Below are 23164 nucleotides of genomic sequence, written 5' to 3'. Positions count from 1 at the left end.
ATACCTGGGGTGGTAAAAGGTAGGACTGGTGGAAAGACGGGTAGAGGCAAGTAGAAATGGAGGCCCAGGATGGTTTCCCATACCACGTCCCAGTAATGACCAGACAAGGAAGGTAGGGGGCTAAAGTCACCACTGGTCAGCTTCAGGGGTCTGTGTAGCTGTCTTCTTTTGTGTGTGACGTGATGGCAGATGCTCTGCTGACAGTCTGACTCTATCTTACAGAAAAGGTGGCTGGTGTCGTCCCGGGTGTCGCAGTCAGAAGGAGCAGAGTGGTGCCTGCTGAACACAGGCCTGTGTCTCACCCTCCCCAAACTCACTCTTTCAGAAACATGCCCTCATCAGTTTTCAGGAGCCCAAGGTACATGGGGCAGGGGCTGCCTCTTGACACTCAGGCCCTGAGGATGGTCATCTGGATCTTCTGCAAGCGTCACCATGATCTGGCTCTCAAGTGAAGTGCCTGGGGAGTTTGGAGGTGTCCCGCATGGTCTGGGCATCTCAGGGCCCACGTGTGTCTGTTCATGCTTGTGCCCCCCACTGTAGCAGGCAGTGCCCCGGAGGCACAGTTTCTCCAGGAAATCCTCTCAGCCCACACCCTCCCCTACCTGCTGGGGTAGGTGAGACTCCTGAGTGGGTGGTCTTCTGTGGTGGAAGGTGGTGCCGGTGCCCTCATTGGGAGAAGTCCCCCAGTCCTGTCCTCACTCTAGCGTGTGGGTCCCCTGGCCTCCCAGTTGAGGACAGGTTCCACTCTTGTCATTCCCCTGCCTCCAAGGGCCTCCTTTGTTTTGTTTCTAGTTGTTTATTTGGTTGACGGTGGCAATCCCAGCCCCAGAATACATGAGCCGTGGGGCCAAGATCTGAGTTCGTGCTGTGCTGTGTCCTAGGAACCTGGCACCATACTTGCTGCTGCTGCTAAGTCACTTCAGTCGTGTCCGACTCTGTGTGACCCCATAGACGGAAGCCCACCAGGCTCCCCCGTCCCTGGGATTCTCCAGGCAAGAACACTGGAGTGGGTTGCCATTTCCTTCTCCAATGTGTGAAAGTGAAAAGAGAAAGTGAAGTCGCTCAGTCTGTCCGACCCCTAGCGACCCCATGGACTGCAGCCTACCAGGCTCCTCCATCCATGGGATTTTCTAGGCAAGAGTACTGGAGTGGCTTGCCATTGCCTACTTAGTATTCAGCATTTCGTCATGTTCTTGTTTTATGCCAGGCCCAGTGCTAGGACTGGGGTACAGCAGTGAGCCCCACAGATGAGGCTGCACCCCCAGAACTTAGAGTCCAGAGGTGAATCCTGGGAGCTCAACATGTGCTGGTAGGAGGAGCGATCTAGTGAAGGGTCCAGGAGCCTTCCTGGCCGGGGCAGGGTCGCTGACTCTGTCGGCTCCTCTGGATACGGGTGGCAGGACTCAGGGCTGCCCCTCCTGAAGGTGGTCAGGACTAGGGCTCTGATCGCTTCTGATGAAAGGGGCTGGCGGGCAGCCCAGGCCTCGCTCGCCCAACCTGTTGGGGTTTCAGATTTGTTCCATCTGAGCAGTCAATTAATTAGTAATTGGAGCTCCCATCATCCCGGGCTGTGAGCGAGTTGCTGGGCGCCCCTCCTTCCTCCTTTCCATTCGCTCAAATTGAGCAGCCAGGTCCTGTGATATCATTTGAAACCCCGCCAAGAAGCAATTAACATGCTGTTTGCTGACAAGGATTTGCTGCTGCTCCAGGAGCAGGGGCTGGGATGGGAAGGCCAGTGGCGGGGAGCCGAGCCGTAAGAGCAAACAAAGGTGCGGATGGAGGTGCTGCTACTGGTCTTTGCAAATTGCCAGGCCAGGCGGGAGTGGCCTTCTCTCCTCAGACCTCCTCCTCTCGCCCCTCCCTGCCCAGACCTGCACACTGCAGGGATGGCCCTGGATGGTAGAACAGGATGGGTTTCTTGGGAATTTTGGTGGCAGTGGCCCGTTACTGAGCTCTTACCAAGTGCTAAGTGCACCGGACTGAAGAGCTCATTCAGTCCTCACAACAACCTGGAGAGAGCCCATTTTACAGGCCCGGAAACTAAGGCATCAGAAAAGAAAGGGCTGGCCCCAGGTGACCTAGGCAGTAAGCGGTGCAGGAGAATCTGAGCATCTGGAAAAGCCTGCCTGTTCAGGCAGGTACCCAGTGTGGATGAAAGGGTCAACCCCTGGGCCTACCGCCAGGTCACGGTGACTTGCTACGGGACGCGGGCTTGATAAATGGTGGTGTTGCGTAATCAGTGGCTGCCTCTGCGGGGTGTTAGGTGGAATCTGGCGGAGTGGCTGGCCCAGCCCAGCCTTGCTGACGGAGCAGAGGCCCACGGCAGTGAGGGGCCCGCCTGGGTGAGGCTGAGGGGCCGGGCCGTGTCCCTGTCCCGGGTGGTTGACCCTGTGACAGACCCTGGGGGACCCTCGAGGAAGCACCTGCAGGCGGCGGTATCCTGACCAGAGGGGACTGGAAGGCCTCTCTCAGTGGCCGGGGTCCCCGTGATCTGCTTTCCCACCTTCTCAACAGCTTTGGGGCCGGCCTGTGGGGACTCCTGTCTTCCCTGCTGTTGACTCTTCCTGGGTGGAATTATGTACAGAAATTAGTCAACAGAGCCAGTCCCCGGACCACAGGCAGCTCCCTGCAGGCGCAGTGCAGGGGCTGTGCCCGCCTCAAGGGTCCTTCCAGGACCTGGAGAGGTAGCTTCATTGATGTGTTTTGTGGGGGAGGGGACTGCTCCTTTCAGGGCAATGCAGTTGAAGGCTGGTGGCCCTGCCCACTGCCTAGTGGCCTTCCCCCCATCCTCCTGAGAGGGGAGAGCAAGCTCTGGCTTCTGCCGGCTTCCAGGAAGACATGGAGGCCCTGAAACTGGAGGTGCTGGCGCCTCCCACCCCAAGCCCTTCCCAAGCACCCTGGGTGCCAGGCACAGAGTCGGGCACTGAGGATTTGGGGGGAAAACAGCACGTGGGTACAGTTGTCTGAGATCTCCTGGTGTAGGAGTTGGAAGAATCTTTGTTAGATGGGGCAGGCATGAGAAATGCTGTCCCATGAGAGGGTTCCTTGTTGATTTCCTTAAGGTAACACAGACCCTGGGTGGCACTTGTGTAGGGTATATGGTCCAAAAGGGTTAAGAGCAACAACTGCATCCCTCTGCCTTTTCCCAGCCGTCTGTGCCCCCAACAGAGACCTCCACGGTTCCCAGGGCGTGCTTTGTGTCCTGCCAGAGATGTGCTCAGTCAAGTATGCAGGGGTCAGGGCTTGTGCATATATCTGATACCTCCAAGCTTTTTCTTTTTGCAAATAGCAGTGTACTCTATGTGCCAATCTGCCTGATTGCTTTATTCCCCTTTAGTATTTGGCACATTTCAACCCTCATTCTGTATCAGCTCACACAGAGCTGCCGTGTCCTTTTTACTGGCTGCATATTATTCTGTTAGGTAACCAGACCATACATTTTTGGACCAGTGCCCCCTGGATGGGCTTTGTGGTTGCTTCCTGTTTTTGCTGTTAACAAGTGAGGCTGCTACAGTGAATATCTTCGTTAACATGTGTGTGAGCAGGAGAAATCCCCACAGTGGATGTGCTGATCGAAGCAGATACGCAGTTTTGAAGTTTGCCTGATGCTGCCATGTTGCCTCATGCTGAGGCTGTCCCACTTTTCCTGTCTTGCCAGCAAGGTGTGAGTGGCTCGCTTCCCCGTGTCTCCATTAACGAGGAACCGTATCAACTATGCTGATCTTTGCCAATCTGATGGTTGAAAAGTGGTATCTCATTGTGGTTTTGATCTGCGTTGATACAGTTGTGGGTGGCTGAGCTCTTCTGCATGTGTTGCAAGCCACGTGTAGCTTCCAGGCAGGTTTAAGCCGAGGGCCATGTGAGCGGTGGCATGATCCTACACTGGTAGGCCTGCTCTCTCTGAAGCCCACGAACCAATGCTCGCTGAGTGACACATGCTCGTCAGGAAGGGGCAAAGGAGACCTGGGACAGGGTTGCCCGGGCCACTCTGCCAAAGGTCAGGTGAGGAGGGGTTTGCCTGCCTGGAGTGCTGGGGTGACATGGCCTTGAATTCATTCTTTCTGGTGATGAAGAGGAGAATTTGTACTCTTTAGACCAGGGCAAGAGTAGGGGGCAACCTTCTCCCTGCCTGACAGGCAGTTCTGCCTGGAGGCTGGGAGGTAGATGCCTTACTGTCTCTAGAGCTTCCCACTCTTGGGACTCAGAGCCAAGGTGGCTGCTACGGGACACCCTGCTCCTCACTGAGCGGCCAGGCTCCAGGCCAGGGCATCCTCGCTGCCTGGAGCTCCCTGTGCTGCGGGGCCCATGGTGGTGGTGGGTGAACTGCACATGTGTCCAGCTGGTGCGTGGACCAGCTCCCAGCCCTGCTCCTGCGAGCCCCCGTGGTTTCAGGCCTGTTCTCCACACTCTGCCTTTTCCTCTCTGTGCCTCCGGCCCCAAAGCAAGGGGCGCGAGCTCTCGGCGCTTCTCGCCTGGCTCCTGCCTGACTCCGGTCTCTTCCCCTGCTCTCTGACTTGACCACTATGGCTCCTTAGTGAACTCCTTCCCCTTGCTGACAGTGGTGGGTGTGGGACTGCCCGCTTAGAAGCCTCCATGGCTAGGAATGAAGTCCCCCCTCTGGGCGGCCCCTGCCTCCAGTTCTTCTCTCCAAACTCCATCTTTGTCCAGATCTGCCAACCCCCGCTCCCCAGACACGCGCTGTGCCTTTGGGCCTCTGTCTGCTCTGTTCCCCAGGCCTATGGTCTTCTTCCTTTACTCCACGCTTACATCCCCTGAGACTGAAGTCAGAGGCGCTGCCCAGGAGTCATTCTTTAACCATACTGACCTGCTGTCTCTGCCCAGGGGCCACGGTGGGGGTCAGTCTCCAGGGGTCCAAGGGACTGGAGCGGCAGTGGTGGTTGTGGTCATAATCACAGCCCGCAGGTGTGGTGAGTGGCAGGTGTGACACTTGAGGCTGCGGGTCTGAGTGCAGAGCTGGTGCCTGTGGGTGCTGGAGGCCGAGTCCCGCCTGGGAGAACAAGCACTCCCTCCTCACCTGGGACACCAGCCTTGTCACCTCGCTGCTGCCGGAGCATCTGGCCCAGGGCCTGGCAAAGTGGTGGTTGCTCAGTAACTGGTGAGGGAGGGGATGAGGGGTGAGGAAGGTTTTGAGCAGAAGAGCGAGAGTCAGAGCTGCCTGGTTACGAGTCAGTGGACTGAAAGGAGGAGATGCTTCCAAAGTCTGTGTGGGAGTCCACACGGGTGGACCCAGGTGACGAGGGCCTGGGTCAGGGAGGAGAGTGGGGTGGGGAGGGGGACCCATTCTGTCAGAGTCATCCTGGGGCTGTCTCTGTGAGCTGGGTACAGGCTTGCCCACCAGGTCAGTCCCTCTGCAGAGCAGGGATAGCTGCTTTCTCCTTGCAGGTGTCCAGCACAGCGCTCACACGTGGCTGGCATGCAGCAGGTGCCCACGGGGAGGCGCTGGCCAAGCTGGGACCCGGAGCACTGAATCCTGAGGGAATCTAGGTGGGGAGGCATTTTCAGTGGGTGCTCTGCACCTTTTCTGCTTCACAACCAGAGGTAAGGGCCAGGCAGAACCAGATGTGGATGATGGTTTCGGCTTTCGAGGTTTCTGGTGTCATTTGCTGAGGAGGAGGTTGCCATGTAGCTCACTGTCTGTAAAGAGCCCAGTGCAAGGTCTGGGCATAGCAGGTGCTTAGCCAGTGGGAGCCATTGGTGGTGATGGTGGTGCTAGAAACCAGGAGGAGAGAGGGCTTGGAACCCACAGGAGTCCGAACAGAATGAGGGTGACACCCTGGATCAGCCCCTCTGGGGACTGTTGTGTGGCCTGTGACATCCAGCCGTGGTAGCAGAAGGCTGGCCTTGCCACTTTGGTCTGGGGCCTCTCAGGACAGGCTCGGCAGGACTCGGCAAGGATGACTGTTCTTGTGCCCTCCTGACCTGTCCAAATAGATGAGTGTGTGGTCCTGCCCTCAAGACTTTTCTAGTCCCCGCCGGCTCTGGTTCTGGGTGGACAGGTGGGCTCGAGGCTGGCACGCAGAGGGGAGAGAAGTCACGGACAGTCTGGGGGCCTGGTGTCTGGCCAGGACCTGCCCTCCGTCCTGTGCCAGGCTGACGTCACCAAGTGTGAGGCCTGTCACTGGGCGCAGGCGTGATGAGGCGGAAGGAAGGTCTTGGGAGGCCAGGCAGCCATTGTTGGCTGGCTTACCTGGATTAGTCTTTTCATGTGGAGGGAAGAAAGAGATCTGCTTTGTTGCAGCCGGGGCATCAGGCTGGAAACACGGTTGGTGTTCCTGGCAATCCCCGGCACTCTCCAGAGCTTATTTGTTGCCTTTCCGAGACACGTCCAGGTGCTCTCTGTTATGATAACAAGTGGTGACACAGAGTTAGCTTGAAATGGGATAAACAAACAGACTAAAAATAACTGGATTTGGGGCGGCTTGGCACCGAATCCAGCTTGCAGGCTGTCGCTGCTCAGCCAAGGGTGAAGGCAGGCATCATCAAAGGCACCACGACCCTCGGAGCCCTGGGGGAGCTGGGGTAGGGTGTAGCTGAGTCCCTCTCCCGTCCCCACTCCCGCCACTGTGGAACTGTGGGCTGCCTGAGGGTGGAGGTGCCAGATGGTGCCTGAGACCCCGGCAGGAGGGGTGTGGTGGGCCCGGATGTGAGCGAGGCGGTTTATGTCTGTTTGGAGGAAGCTGGGCCAATGTTTGGACATCTTTATGGTTTGGGGAGTTTCTTGGCCTCACCCAGAGGAGCCACGGTTGCATCAGAATTGGAGGTCCTGTCCTCGGTGGCCCATGCAGTGGGAGAAAAGAGCCAAGGGAGCCACTCTGGAGTCTGTGGAAAGATGGGGAAATATGACTGCTTTCTAATCCCAGGCTGCTGCTCCAGACCACCTTGTGTCTCATGAAGGGATTTACGTGATGCGTTGGAAGACTGCTCTGGGCGAGGCAGAGGAGGAGGATGGGAGTCATACCTGTGCGGGGTTGCATACCCAGGATGGACGTACACCTTGCAGGAGACCTTGCCCAAGGACAGGCCTGTCGCAGGGCACAGAGAGGAGGGAGGCCTGGTGCAGGACCCACTTCCTCTGCTGTCACTACCTGTCCGTCCGTGATGATGCTCTTAGAGATCACAGGCTTGCCTCACCACTGACCCCAGGATTCCATCCAGCAAACAGGCATCCGCCCTGGCAGTCGTAGATCCTGCCTCCCACATCTTTGTTTCTCCTCCTGGCCATGGGGTAGGCCTGGGGTTCACTCTCCCCTGATGTGCAGTGTGGCCATGTAATGTAATTACATGGCCCGGCGTGTGATTTGTCTTACTTTCTCTTTCCCTCTGGCACAGAAATCCAGAGAATAACTAATCTGTTTGCTCAGGCCCCAGAGTGAAGACGGCAGGGCAGAAACCCCAGCCGGCCTGCAGTGGGTGTGCTGTGTAGGCTTGAGGCTTTTTGTTGCTGCAGCATCACCTAGCCCATCCTGATGGTCTAAGTGGGGGAAATCCCCCATGCCTAGCCTAAGAATCAAAACCTAAGAGCTTAGAAAGGTAGCAAATGGCTTTTCACAGCACCTCTTTGCTCACTAAGTACCACTCCCACTTTATCACGTAACCCTGTTTATCTTCATGTGCTGTGCTTAGTCGCTCAGTCGTGTTCGACTCTTTGTGACCCCATGGACTCCTCTGTCGGTGGAATTCTCCAGGCAAGAATACTGGCGTGGTTTGCCATGCCCTTCTCCAGGGGATCTTCCCAACCCAGGGATCAAACCTGAGTCACCCGCATTGTAGGCGGATTCTTTACTGTCTGAACCACCAGGGAGTTTCATATCTATTTACGGGTTTATCATGTCTCCCCTCTAGAAAGTCAGCTTCGTGAAGGCTAGGACCCCAACCCTCAGGTTTATATCTGTGTAGCCAGGGTGTACAGCGGAGCTGGTCAAGGATGGCAGGGCAACATGGACTCGATGAGTCTGTGGATTGGGAGATCCGAGGGATGCGGTGACCTAAGGTGGAGACTTTTAAATATACTTGTTTGGTGCTGACAGCGGAGCAGGAGCTTGACGAGTTATTCTTTGAGTGAACGAGTTCTGGTGGAGAGGGCATGGGGTGGTGTCATTTCATCATGTGGGGGAAGATGGCGAGCTCTCCAGGAGGGGAGACTGTGGTGCCCCATCTTCTCTGTGCTCCCGGCCAGCTCCATGCAAGGAGCAGAGGAGGAGCTACAGTTTCTTGAGAAAGGAAGAGCGATTGGGATGGTGACTCAGGCCACCCCCTGCCACCCGTCACAGTTCGCTTGGTACCGGTCCAGGGAGCAGAGGGAGGAGTGTGAGTGGCTGGACAGGTCTCCCAGGCTGCAGAGTCGAGCCCTGTGATGGGTCCAGAAGGTGTGAGAAACTGCGTGTGTACGGGTGTGCGAGCAAGCGAGCGAGCGAGTGAATGCTGAGCTTGCCGAGCTCTCTACCCCAGAGGACTGTGTGCTGCCCAGGAGGCTGGGAGAAGCCAGGAGCCCTGAGAGAGGGCCAGGAGCTTGGAACAGGTGACCTGCTGGGGGTGCTAGTAGGGGAGTGGCTCTCAGGCCTGTCCTAATCTGGCCTCTGGCCTTCGTGCATCTCAAAACCCCGTAGCCCTGGGCCTTGCTGGGCACCTGCTCTTCTCTGTACCTGGGCTGTTCTTTCCACGTGGGGACTGGAGGTCGGCTCTGAGCGTGGCATCCTCTGCGAAGCTCTCTTTGACCACTGAGAGCTGGGGTCCACCTCCCCACCCCAACCCGGACCCCCGCCCTGCCCCGCTGCGCTCACACAGTTCTCAGCTCGCTTCCGTGAGAGTGCCTGTCTCCCTGACCACGTTCCCTCCTCGCTGGCCTCCTCCCCCCAGCAGATGGCAGGGCAGGGCTCCTATCTCACTTCTGTCTCCTCACTTGCCACCTGGCATGCGGCTGCCACCCCATCAGTGACTGTTGATGAGGGACATGGTGTCTTCAGGTAGCTGACGGCTCTTGGCTGGACGAGGCGGCGGTCTGATGGCGTGTTCTCTGTAGGAGGATCGAGGCTGGGCCACAGAAGTAATAGACAGGTGTTGGCTCACTAGGAGGAGGAACTTCCCATCAGAGTGTCCTCTAGGGGCCCGGCCACCTTGAGGCCCCTTCCCATCTCTGGAGGTGTGCGAGCAGAGATAGCATGACCCCACCCCTCTCCGTTCCAGAAAAGAAGTGGAAGCATTAGATCTTCCAGCTCACTGTCAGATTTTACTGGCCCTGCAGTCTGGGATCTAGAGCAGCTGTGGCATCCGGTAGCTGCCAATGTGCTAAGCTGAAGTGTTACGGCCCCAGGAGTTCCCAGGTGACACGGGTGTGGTCTGAGGGTCCCAGCCCTGACAGGTGCTCACCTTCTGACCTCACTGAAAGGTGGGGTTGAGTGGCCTCGTCAAACTGCCCGGAGTGCTGAGATGGGAGAGGAAGCGTGCCCGGCCCACGCTGAGTGTGAAAACCCTCGTTCCACAGCAGGTCGGGCAACCTGGGTGGGGCTGAACCATCCCTGACCCCACGCCCTGTGGAGACTCCACTATCCTGTGTCCTGGTGGAGTTTCCTGAGGGGACACCACCCTGGTCTTCTCAAAAGGCTCAGGGTTCCCCCCGCCCCGGCCAATGGACAGCCCCTTGGCAGTTGCATGGTCTTATGCCTGGCTCTGGGTTTCTGAGTGGTCCCTAGGGCAGTTGAATGAGGAGGCATCCTCAGGCGGCAGGTTGTTGGTATATAATGGAGAGCCTGTGGCTTAGTGTCTCCGTGATCCACGTGCTTTCGGCTGTGCGGGAAGGCTGCTGTTCTCCATCCTGGGGGCTCAGTTGTCTTGCCTGTGGCTTCAGGAAAGGGTGCCCACCTCTCACTGTGGTGTCCCTGACGGTTCATCGGGGCTGCTGCTGGATGCACGTGTCCTGACCCACCTCACCTGGCTCAGCCCTCGTCAGTATCACTGCGCCTCTGTCCTAGGATCTCCGGCTCCTGCCTCAACCTCCCCTGAGCTCTGCCCCTCCTCCCCTGCAGCCTGGCCGCCTCGGCCCCTAACAGTGCTGTGCTTTCCACCTGGGAGCTTTTGAGCATGCAGTGTGCTTGCAGCAGACTCTTGCTGTCAATGAGTGCTCCTCGTGGAGGGGGCTGTGTGACAGTGATTGAGGGCATGCGGGGCAGATCGTTGCAGAAGGTGTGTGTCACCCTTGCCCCTGTGGTGGCAGGGCCAGTGCTGCTCTGACCCCATGCCAGTTGAGCGGCTCAGCCTCAGGCCAGGCAGGCAGTAGAAGGCCAGTCACACACCCCTGGGCTTGGCAGACCTGTCTGGCCCTGCAGGAGGTGAGCCATGGATGGGTCAAGGCTTCTCCCTTTGGACAGTCTGTATACCAGTGTGCCCTCTGGGTGACCTCACTGCCCCTCTGTGGCCTTGGCTGCTGGCTGGGGTTAGTGGATCTGGCCCATCACCCTGGTTGCTGAGGTGTGCTGAGCTGAAGAGCTGTCTGAGCTGCTTACTGAGGTGAGCGACAGTCCCAGCAGAGCAGGAAATGGAGAGGTGTTGGAGGAGTCTCTCGCCCTGTCTGAACATTACAGCTAATGTGGACAGAATGGGGTACCTGCCTATGTGTGGTGTGGGGGAGGTGGTCTCTTCTAGGGGCTGCGCAACGCTCTGAGCTTTAGTTCTCTTACCCTTTCAGAGCACCTGCTGTGTGCCGGTCCCCACGCAGGACAGACGTCCTGGCCCTCATCAGGGGTCCTGAGGGGACGTAAAGACTCGGTCTGAGGAGTGTGTGTGTGTGTGTGTCAGTCGTTCCGTTGTGTCCAATCTTTGCCACCCCATGGACTGTAGCCCACCAGGCTCCTCTGTCCACGGAATTCTCTAGGCAGGAATACTGGAGTGGGTAGCCATTCCCTTCTTCAGGGGGTCTTCCCAACCCAGGGATTGAACCAGGTTCTCCTGCATTTGCAGGCAGAGTCTTTACCATCTGAGCCACCAGGGAGGTGTCTAGTGTGAGGAGGGGCAGGAGGATTTGGGTGGCAGGGGTAAGGATGGGAGAGGTATGCTTGTCACTGGGTTGAGCCCCATAATGAAATGGCAGCAGTGAAGCCGCAGAGATCCTGGCTGCTCCGGTGAGGCTGCCTAAGCTTTTGACTTTCGCTGGGACCTGAGAGTTCAGTGAGCCCAGCTGAGCTGTGTGGCAGGGTAATACGGCATCATACCCTAGAGCCAATGGTAGTGTATAATTCTTAATATATCAACCTAGTATACTGTTGCAATCCATACAGTTTCTAGCTGTATGGTGGTCACACGTGTGAACTGGTCTCTCCCTAAACCTCGCAGTCTGAATTAGCCCCTGGCCCTGTCTCACTGTGTTCATGGCCTTCTGCATCACTTGACATTTAAGTTCATTCGTTACTCGCTGCTAGAACGGAAGCACCCTGAGGGTGTGGATGATTCTGGTTACTGTTGTAACCAGAGTAGACTCAGCACAGGGTAGGGGACTGGCTATTTGATCAGTGGTGAATACATGGATAAAATGCACCCTGGATTTCCTAGGATTCAGGGGAACTGGGCATTGTTGCTCTTCCGTGTTCCAGAGGGAGGCAATGAGCCTCGATGAGATGAAGTGACAGGCCAGATCACTCAGCCGGTTGGTGCCAGCGCTGGGGTTTGGACCGCTGCGCATGCGCAGGTCAGGTGGGTCTGGGCGTGCCCTGGTTGCAGCGTGTGAGGGTAGAGACTGGCACGCGTAAGGGCTGTGTGTGAGCAGCAGTCACTTTACTGCATGTGGCACGTTGAGATGGAAAGGCTTTGCAGGAATTTTGCTTTATGGGTAATAAAGGCCTTTATGTGCCTATAATGTGGACGCGGGTCCAAAGAGGATTCTGCCCTGCTTTTTACCAAGGGGCTTGGCGGAGACACCTGTGGGGCTGGAGCCGCAGCCCTGCTTTGAGGAGACTAGACCCCAGGAAGGAGGAGGTGCTGGCTCTGGGCATGGCCTGGGGCCCGCCTGGGGCAGTTGGTGTCCATGGGGCAGGGTGGAGTGGCAGCATCCCTGGGGTGAAATGCAGGTTTAAGTTGCCTCCGTGGGAAATGTGATGTTATGTAGCTCATTAAATCCTACAGGAGCAGCGAGGAGAGCTGCTTCCAATTATCAGGATGAAAATTAATGGAATAAAACCTCCAGCCAGGCTGCCCGGTGGTGGATCAGGGAAGCCTTGTGCTGCGTGGCCAGGATCGGCCAGGAAGTGCTGGGGCAGTCACACGGGTGAGCCAAGCAAGGAAGCACAGACTGTCTGCAAATGATTGGGCCAGGGGCGGGGGTCCTTGCTAATCCTCACAGCGTGGTCGCCCAGACCAGGAGGGAAATGGGGCTGAGCAGGCAGCTGGACGAGGCTTGGTGTGTGGAGCCCTGGGACGGGAGGAGGCCCCTTGGCACGCTGACCAGCCTCTGGGGCTGAAGGAGAGGTGAGGTTCACTTTCTTGCAGAGGTGATGTGGACCTGTGCACTGCCCCTGAGCTTCAGACTTGGGGCAAAGCTGGGATGGAATTTGGGCTCCCTTTTGAGCACGTGCCTGAAAGCCTTGTCCTTGTGGGACTCGGTGAAGCTCAGGCACTGTGACAGCGAAGTGGGGAGCCCAGATGAGCTTGGCTCCTGTCTCCTGTGGCTCCCGAGGACAGGCTTAGGCCCAGGTGATGATTACGCTACTGCTGCTACTCTGAGCGGTTGGTGGTGTCTCGAGCTGAGAGTCACGACTGAGTCCTGGCCCTCCGGGTGGATCAGAATCCATTTGTGCAAAGGAGCAGGTCTGGCTTATGGCTGCCTTTCCTCCAGCAATTCTCTGCAGGTCTTTCCTCTTGGGACTCACTTTCACAAATGCTGCCAGAGTACTGTCTGCCACCACCCAGCCAGTGTGCACTCAAGGGAGTGGGCTGAAAATTTAGCCAGGTCCACAGTCCACTCTCAGGTGGTCTCCTCTGGCTCCCCCTTGGTTTAGGCCAGTAAACACTCAATTCCTGTCAGTGATCAGCAACAACTTCAGAGACTGATACTGTATCATCTCCATCCTACTGGAAAAGAAGCTGAGGCTCAGAGAGGTGAAGTGACTTCCCCAAGGACGCACAGCCAGGAGGTTGTAAATTGAAACTGAACCGTGTGGCTCACATCAGAGTTGCTACTCTGAGGTGCAGCATTCTGCTGCCTACTTGGATAGGTGAAGTAGACTTCTTTCGAGGACTCTCAGGCCTTCCCCTGCAGCATTGCAGGACTTCTCATGTCATTCTTTGCAGGTGGCGAGGGTGACATTCTTAGCTTTACTTTGCTAGGGAGGAAACTGCTGGTGGCTTGTAGCACTCACACTTAATTGATGCCCATCTATGGAACATGGCCCCAGGATGATGGGTATGTTTGGTTGAACTTGTTAAAGTCCTTGGCTGCCAATAGTGTGTCATGGGGCCTCTTGCCTGGAGTTCCCTTCAGTCTTGGGGAGCTGGTTGTTCTGTGTCCAGAACCTAAGAAAACACGAGTGGTTCCCTAGGCTCCTGGCTTTCTTTATGAGGCTTCTCTTTGCTGGGGGCTGCCTTTGCTAATGGACCACCCAGAGTGTTTGGCTGGCAGTGTCTCACAGGTTAGTTCACGCAGCCCTGGACAGAGCGGGCAGTTGGGAGGCTTGGGGCTTGGTCAGCCAAACTGGACTGTTTCCTGGGATTGTTGTGTTATATTTATTTCCACTAATCTACTGTTCTTGCCTGTTTATACACTGAAAAGATCTAATAAAACGTATCTGAGACCAGAGCAAATGAAGACCATTTTGGAAAGAAGTATAAAAGGAGGGCTGTCTTGGAATACCTAGCTAATCTGAGTTGCCCCCTCAGCTCTGAGGTCCTGCCTTTGAAAGCTCCGTTTCTCCTCCCGTTGCCTGTAAAAGTGAGAGTGCGACTTCTCAATGCTAAGCTGAAGCTGGTGGCCTGCCTCTGGGGTGGGGTTTGCACACATGTGCAGATCGAGAGCAGGAAGCTCTTTCTGGCCGGAGGATGCTGGCACTGTAGCCCTTCCATCTAAGGATCCCTGTGGAAAAGTGGGCTGATTCCACCACTTACGTGCCAGGACCCCGGATGCCGAGGCAGGGGAATGCTGCAATCTAAACATTTACATTCTGAAAAATGGGAAATCATCCACTCAGATATAAATTAGCCAGGGCCTGACGGGTTTATTACATCCTGGAATGCTTTCATGAGGCTTTCAGAGGGGTCCATGTTGCAGGCCCAGGTCTCCAGCTGGGCTTGCCTGTGGCATGCTCCTAGGGAGACCCTGCTGGAAGACACAGGCTGGGAGGACTTGTCCTTAAATTCCCGTGGGCCCTGATTCATGTGTGACATGGGACCAAGGAAACACAGTGCTGCACCCTGGATAGTGAGGCACCCTGAGCTGTGAGCATCTTAAAGCTGAAGGGGCGAGGTTAGTCTGGGAAAAAACAAGGGAGGAGCCAGACATGGAGGCCCAAAGAGAGGTGCTTGGATGATCATGGGGCAGGAAAAATGTGCTGAAATGTGTGCATTTCATAACGTATGCAACAGGACTCTTGTTGAGCAGGAAGAGGGCAAGGAAGGAAGCAAGAAATGAGCAGGAAGGAAGGATCATATGTCCTTCGGGGTTTTCAGACAAGTCTTGGACCGTAAGTCCTGGAGGCTGGGCTGGGTGTGAAGTCGATGGAGGCTGGCTTAACTCCAGCTCACCAAGAGTGGCCTGAACAACACTGAGGGAGAAATCCAGGGAAAGCTAACTGAGTCCCACGCTCAGGACATTGAGGGGGTCTTAGGGAGAAGGTGGGGAAAACACACAGACATAACCATACACACATAATTGTAATGAGCCAACTTATTTCTCCCTTCTATAATTATATACACTTCCAAATCTATGTAGGTATCTTAGCTCTAAGTAGAACAGATGCTGAATAAATGATTGTAGAGGAGTTTGATGTTAATCCTGAGTGATCTTTGACACCAGCTATCTTTTTCTGTTTCAGAGGAGGAAGCCCACTCTGTATAGGGGGGTTACCTTGGGGGTCTTTATCCCGAGCAGTGGTTCTCAAACTAGCTTGCATCAGAATCACCTGCATAGCCTGGTACAGCAGATTCCTAGGTCCCACCGATCTTTCGAGTTTGATTCATTAGGTCTGGGGTGGGTTCCGGAAATCTGCATTTTTAACAGGTTCCCTTGTGCTGCTGCTGCTGTTAACTGGGGGACCACAGTTTGAGGGGCACTGGTCTTGTCAGAGAAAAGGGTGAGGGCTTTGGTGGGAGATGATGGATTCTATACATAACTTCCTTGGGTCTGAGAACTTAACATTTATGTCTTTGATGGAATGAAAGAAGACTCATAGATATCCTTGCAGTCATTTTTTGTTTTTAGGAAGAAGCCAGAGCCTCCTATATGGTGGGCGGAGCCAGCTTGCTGCCATGCAGAGCAGCAACCAGCTTTGTGGGGCTACAGATTGTTTCAGCAGGTATTTACCAGGGTCCATTCTGTGCCTGGTCCTGTGCGTGACCTGTCGTCGGCATCAGGAAAGACTTGAGCAGGATGTTTTCAGTACAGTTCAATCTAACAAATGCTTTGCAGGGGCGGGGTCGGGGCACTTCCTTGTGCCCAGCTGGACTGCCCTGTTGGAAGCTGGAGGAGGGATGATGCAGTAGTTGCCATGGGGACGCCATGGGTCATCCCCTATGCCCTCCCCACTTTGCCCTTGGCTCCACTTTTGGTCCTCAGTAACAGCTCTGGATTTCTCTGGGAAGCCAAGTGTTTCCTTTGAAGCCTGTGGGTCACTTGGACACCCAGGCGTGTCTCTGTCCTTTGGGGCCTTCCAGCAGACACCTGAGCCTGAATATCTCTGCACCTGGACCTCAGCCCTGCCACCCCTACACCTCCAGCCAAGCCCCACTGTGTTCTGACCTCTCATTGTGACCACGTGCCAGGTACCAGAGTGTCTGTTTTGCATCCACTGGCCACCATTTTCACTGAACTGTAAACCCAAAGGGGGACTTTGGAAACCCACGAATGGTTCTTCCTCCTTTCAAATAGGCCAACCCCAAAGCCTGAATGAGCACAAGGAAGGGGCCTGCTGCCATATAGCGGAGAGACCACCTGACTCAGAAAGGTAAACAGGCTGCCTGGGTTTCTGTCGTGAGACTTGGGGCATGTCCCTTCTTCCCCTGCTCTGTTTCTCTTCTCTGTCAGGTGAAGTGTGATGACGCCTGGCCTGCCTCCCCTTCTGTCGTGGTGATGGCACTACTTCCCCCAAACATGTGCGAATTATTGAGGGTATCAGGGTGACAGGCAGACCTGTAAACCTGTCCTGAGGAGGGTAGGTGACCCTCCTGAGGATGAAGGGTGGGGTGCAGAAGCCTCCTGAGAGAGAGGCGAGGGTTCGCTTGGAAGTATGGCATGGCTGTGAGACACACGCTGAGCACCTAGATTCACATCCCCCTTGGCAATACTAGCCCTAGGAATGGGACCGTGACTCTTAGGCTGTTGGAGCTGTCTCACCTGGAAAAAGGAGATAGAGAAGAGGATGTAGCGTACTGGGTGATGTTGCGCTCTGTATTAAGATGCAGTGAATGATGATGACATGACAGAGCTTGCTGGAGTGGCTTTAGTATCAGCCACAGGAGAGTGAGGGAACACCTTTGGATAAAGGGACCCCGACTTTCCGTTCCCCCAAATCATGCCATGCTCACTACTCACAGCTGGCTCGCCTGTGATTATGGGGTAGAGGCAAATAAAAATTCAAGGAATGTTTATTGAATGAGACCGTGAAGGAGGGGAGTTTGGCTCTCCTGGTGCTCGGGTAATTTTTTAATTTAACTTTTATTTTTATCAAAGGAATACATATTCATAGCCAAGCAGTCATAAGCTTATAATGAAAAGCAGCCCACTGCCTCCCACCTCTGGTTTCTGCTTTCTGCTTTCTGGAGGTAACTGTTTTTAATTCTTTCAGTTGTTTCTTTTGATGGTTACCATATTTCTAGATAATGTGCTTATATTATCTTTTTCTTGATTTTTTGTTTTAGATGGTATTTTTGACTTTCAGTTATACAAGATGGGGTTAAGTTTCCCTGCATCATTCTCCTTTGATCAGATAGGTGCACACAGCTTCCCTTTCCCCCTTGTTATGAAACATGCTTGCACCCAGGTTGTGATGGCGTTAACACCCGCCATGGTGGAAACATCCATGTCATGTACTGCAGTCCTTTTTCTCTGGATAGACGTTTTGTTCTCCTTGAAATTAGGTACATAGTAACTGCCATACTATTTCATTGCTTGACTTTCTATTATCATTTATCCTTTAATTCTCTGATTAAACTCTAAATACTCTTTGAATATATTCAAATGCCCCTGTTAATCTGTGTTTCATTCTTCCTTCAGTCTGGATAGTGACTCTGTAGGCGCCGCTGCTAATCTGAGTCCACCCTTTACCTTCACATGGGGACTCTTGCTGGGTCACTTGTCTCCCGAGTCCCATGCCTTTTCTTTCTTCGTTTACTCTCTTTCAAGGAGCATACACACCTTCCAGTGTCTTCCTGAGAGGGCTTCCCTCGTAGTTCAGCTGGTAAAGAATCCACCTGCAATGCAGGAGACCCCAGTTCAATTCCTGGGTTGGGAAGTTCCCCTGGAGAAGGGACAGGCTATCCATTCCAGTATTTTTAGACTTCCTTGGTAGCTCAGATGGTAAAGAATCTGCCTGCAATGCGGGAGACCTGGGTTTGATTCCTGGGTTGGGAAGAACCCCTGGAGGAGGTCATGGCAACTTACTCCAGTATTTTTGCCTGGAGAATTCCATGGACAGAGAAGCCTGGTGGGCTACAATCCATGGGGTCGCAAAGAGTCAGATACAACTGAGTGACTAAGCACACATCTTCCTAAGAAAGGGCACATCGGAGGCAGAAACTTGGAGGCTTTGCATGTCTGAAAATATCTTTGTTTGACTTTTATGCTTGATGAGTAGTTGGACTGAATATAAAATTCTAGCTTTTCCTTAGAAACTTGGAGGTACATAATGTTCCATTGTCTTCTACTTCCCATTACTCTGGAGAAGTCAGGTGCCATTCTGTGTCCCTGTCCTTAGAGGGTGAGCTTTTCCACACTACTCCTTCCTTCTCCCCTCCCCCCCTACCCAGAAGCTTTAAGATTTGTCCCTTTATCACGAGGGTACTGAAGTGCACATTTCTGTCACTTCATGTGAATTTTAAAAAATATATTGTTTGGGGCACTAGATGGATGCTTTTAAATTTAGAAACCCTAGCTATAGGGATTTGCCTGATATGATTTATTTGATAAAAGTTTCCATCCATTTTCTCCTTCTGGAACTCTTTTTTCTTTTTTAAATATTGAACCTCCTTAACTGATCCACTGATTAACATTTTCTCCTTATTTCCACCATTTTATTGTTTTACATTCTAGAGCAGCTGTTCTCAGACCTTTTGGCCTCAGATTCCTTTTTAGTTTCAGGATCTATTTACACTCTTAAAGATCATTGAGAATCACAAAGACCTTTTGTTTATGTAGACTATAACTATATTTACCATGTTAGAAATTAAAACATAAGTTTAAAATTATTAATTCATTTAAATAAACCCAGTACATGTTAGCATAACTAACATAATTTATGAAAATATCAATGCAGTTTTCAAAGCAAAAAATTAGTGAAAAGAGTGACACTGTTTTATAGAAGCAAGTCTTGTTTCATTCAGATGTGTACTTGGAAAAGAGAAGAATATTCCTAATTACCCTTTCAGATAGTTATGGATATCTTTTTTAATATTACAATAGAACTCTACCATGATAAGTTCTCAAAAGTTAGTTTCAATGTGGAATCTGAAAACTTATCAGTAAACTTTTTTTTCTGTTATGTTAAAAACCCTTTGATCTATCTTGTACATGGAGTGGATATTACTTATGCCTGATTTTGTAACCTCATTTGTTGATCATTTGGCAAATACTAGTGCACTCATCATGGCAGAAAGTGAAGAGGGACTAAAAAGCCTCTTGGTGAAAGTGAAAGAGGAGAGTGAAAAAGTTGGCTTGAAGCTCAACATTCAGAAAACTAAGATCATGGCAACTGGTCCCATCACTTCATGGCAAATAGATGGGGAAACAGTGGCTGACTTTTTTTTTTGGGCTCCAAAATCACTGCAGATGGTGATTGCAGCCATGAAATTAAAAGACGCTTACTTCTTGGAAGGAAAGTTATGACCAACCTAGATAGCATATTAAAAAGCAGAGACATTTTTTGCCAACAAAGGTCCGTCTAGTCAAGGCTATGGTTTTTCCAGTGGTCATGTATGGATGTGAGTGTTGGACTGTGAAGAAAGCTGATCACCGAAGAACTGATGCTTCTGAACTGTGGTGGAGAAGACTCTTGAGAGTCCCTTGGACTGCAAGGAGATCCAGCCAGTCCATTCTAAAGGAGATCAATCCTGGGTGTTTATTGGAAGGACTGATGCTGAAGCTGAAACTCCAATACTTCGGCCACCGCATGCGAAGAGTTGACTCATTGGAAAAGACCCTGATGCTGGGAGGGATTGGGGGCAGGAGGAGAAGGGGATGACAGAGAATGAGATGGCTGGATGGCATCACCGCCTCGATGGACATGAGTTTGGATAAACTCCAGGAGTTGGTGATGGACAGGGAGGCCTGGCATACTGCGATTCATGGGGTCGCAAAGAGTCAGACACGAGCTACTGAACTGAACTGAGTGTACTCATCTCCCATGTCAGTAAGGTCATGCTTAAAATCTTGCATGCTAGGCTTCAGCGTTACGGGAACCAAGAACTTCTCGATGTCCAAGCTAGGTTTAGAAAAGGAAGAGGAACTAGAGATCAAATTGCCAACATTCACTGGATTATAGAGAAAGCCAGGGAATTTCAGAGAAACATCTGTTTCTATTTCATCAGCTATGCTAAAGCCTTTAACTATGTGTGTGGATCATGACAAACTGTGGAAAGCTTAGAGAGACAGGAATACCAGACCATCTTACCTGTCTCCTGAGAAACCTGTGTGTGGGTCAATAAGCAGCAGCTAGAACCATTTATGGAACAACTGATTGGTTCAAGATCGAGAAAGGAGTACGACAGGGCTGTCTGCTGTCACCCCGTTTGCTTAACCTATATGGTGAGCACATCATGAGAAATGCTGGGCTGGATGAGTTACAAGTTGGAATCAAGATAGGTGGGAGAAACATAACAATCTCAGATACACGGATGATCCCACTCTAATGGCAGAAAGAAAAGAGGAACTAAAGAGCCTCTTGATGAGGGTGAAGAAGAGTGAAAGAGCCAGCTTAAGACTAAATATTAAAAAAGCTGGCCCACAACAGTCCCAGCCAGTCGTCCCGCCCGCCCGCGACTCCAAGAGCAGCCAGCGCGCAGCGCAGCCCGCGGCCCGTGCGCCAGGGGAGCAGCGCGCGAGCCTTCACCGCGCCATGTTCCAGCCTGCCGAGCCCGGCCAAGACTGGGCCATGGAGGACCCCCGGGACGCGCTCAAGAAGGAGCGCCTGCTGGACGACCGCCACGCCAGCGGCCTGGACCCCATGAAGGACGAGGAGTATGAGCAGATGGTGGAGGAGCCGCAGGAGGCGCCGCGCGGCGCCGAGCCCTGGAAACAGCAGCTCACCGGGGACGGAGACTCGTTCGTGCACTTGGCCGTCATCCATGAAGAGAAGGCGCTGACCGTGGAAGTGGTCCGCCAGGTGAAGGGAGACCTGGCCTTCCTCAACTTCCAGAACAACCTGCAACAGACGCCACTCCATTTGGCTGTGATCACTAACCAGCCAGAAATCGCTGAGGCACTTCTGGAAGCTGGCTGTGATCCTGAGCTCCGAGACTTTCGAGGAAATACCCCCCTACACCTTGCCTGTGAGCAGGGCTGCCTGGCCAGTGTGGGAGTCCTGACTCAGCCCCGGGGGACCCAGCACCTCCACGCCATCCTGCAGGCCACCAACTACAATGGCCACACGTGTCTGCATTTGGCCTCTATTCATGGCTACCTGGGCATCGTGGAGCTGTTGGTGTCCTTGGGCGCTGATGTCAATGCTCAGGAGCCCTGCAATGGCTGAACTGCCCTCCATCTGGCAGTGGACCTGCAGAATCCCGACCTGGTGTCACTCCTATTGAAGTGTGGGGCTGATGTCAACAGAGTCACCTACCAGGGCTACTCCCCATACCAGCTCAGGTGGGGCCGCCCCAGCACCCGGATACAGCAGCAGCTGGGCCAGCTGACCCTAGAGAACCTTCAGACACTGCCAGAGAGCGAGGATGAGGAGAGCTATGACACCAAATCAGAGTTCTCAGAGGACGAGCTTCCCTGCGATAACTGTGTGCTTGGAGGCCAGTGTCTGACGTTATGAGCTTCAGAAAGAAGCTAAAAGAACATGGACTTGTATATTTGTACAAAAAGAGAGTTTTATTTTTCTAAAAAAAAAAAGAAAAAAGGGAGGGGTATACTTATAACCACACGGCCTGGTCTGGAACATTTTACTCTGGGTTAACCCTCAGTTTGTCATTTTCGTGAACTCTGGAAGAGGGCGCAAGAAAGATCACTGGAATTCAGAGAAAACCTCTTTTAAATGTCACCTTTCATAGGGTTTCGGGGGGAAGGTTATTCAAAATTTGATGAAACGACTCATTTATTATGCTTGTTGGTTGAATCACCATGGTTTCTGTGACTGGGCCAGTTGAGTGACGTGTAACCATCAGGTGTGTTGTTAAACCAGTCGGGGTGGGGTTAAAAGTCACTACCTGTCAAGGTGTGTGTTCCCCTCCTGTAAATAGTGTACATAGTGTATTTTGTTGGTAATTATTTTGGTACTTTTAAGATGTATATTTATTAAACAGATTTTTACAAAAAAAAATAAAAAAAGCTAAGATCATGGCATCTGGTCTCGTTCAGTTCAGTTCAGTTGCTCAGTCGTGTCCAACTCTCCATGACCCCATGAATCACAGCGCTCCAGGCCTCCCTGTCCATCACCAACTCCCTGAATGGCAAATAGAAGGGGAAAAGGTGGAAGTAGTGACAGATTTCCTCTTCTTGGGCTCCAAAGTCACTGTAGATGGTGACTGCAGCCATGAAATCGAAAGATGATTGCTTCTTGGCAAGAAAATGATGACAAACCTAGACAGTGTGTTGAAAAGCAGAGACATTTTTCTGCCGACAAAGGTTCATATAGTCAAGGCTATGATCTTCCCAGTGGTCACATGTGGTTGTGGGAGCTGGACCATATAGGCAGATGGTCTGAGAAAGAAGGCAGAATGTCAAAGAATTGATGTCTTCGAACTGTGGTGTTGGATAAGACTCTTGAGAGTTCCTTGGACAGCAAGGAGATCAAACCAGTCAATCTTAAGGGATTTCAACCCTGAATATTCACTGGAAGAACTGTTGCTGAAGTTGAAGCTCCAGTATTTTGGTCATCTGATGTGTAAAGATGACTCATTAGAAAAGTCTCTGATGCTGGGAAAGATTGAGGGCAGAAGGAGACGAGGGCATCAGAAGGTGAGATGGCTGAATGGCATCACCTATGCAATGAGTATGAATTTTGCAAACTCCTAGGAGATGGTGAGGGACAGGGAGGCCTGGAGTGCTACAGGCCATGGGGTCACAAAGAGTTGGACATGACTGGACGACTGAACAAAAGTGCACTGAGTTACAGAGATCTTTGAAATGTTGACACATTTCTTTATATAATATCACGCAACTCAATTTGTAAATATCACTGATCTCAACAGAAAAGTATGCTCTCAAGATGATGGTATTAGATGAGTTTCCTAAGATTCTAATTTTGCTTGAAAGCTCAGATTTTATTGTAAGTAACAAATACTACCAGGTATTTTCCTCAAATTGGAAGATTTCCTTTGTTAGTTTTTGAGAGAAGATTTGTCGATGTGGAGTTTTTACTTCGAGTGTGTGACAGTGAAGAATAGTGACTACATGTGCAGTTCTGCCACCCCCTTGGTTTCTGTTAAGACCCCAGAAGTGTTACCCACAATTGCTCTGGTACCATCACTGTAAATGTCAACTCAGTGGAACAGGTGAATAATGGCTTAGTAGTATTGCAAAATAATTTTGGTTTCATTGACCCCAAGAAAGGACTTCAGAAATCCTTAGGTA

At 52.6% G+C, this 23164-nt stretch overlaps 1 pseudogene; it reads left to right on the top strand.

Annotated features, from left to right (window-relative positions):
- The first annotated feature begins 20483 nt into the window (after positions 1 to 20483).
- Positions 20484 to 21455, top strand: LOC129558803 (NF-kappa-B inhibitor alpha pseudogene; annotated as a pseudogene).
- Positions 21456 to 23164: the final 1709 nt, after the last annotated feature.

Source organism: Moschus berezovskii, chromosome 8, assembly GCF_049115385.1.
Source record: "Moschus berezovskii isolate FMDL1 chromosome 8, NW_MosBer_1.0, whole genome shotgun sequence".
Taxonomy (NCBI): domain Eukaryota; kingdom Metazoa; phylum Chordata; class Mammalia; order Artiodactyla; family Moschidae; genus Moschus; species Moschus berezovskii.
Note: the sequence above shows the minus strand (reverse complement) of the source record. Positions and strands in the feature narration are given on the sequence as shown.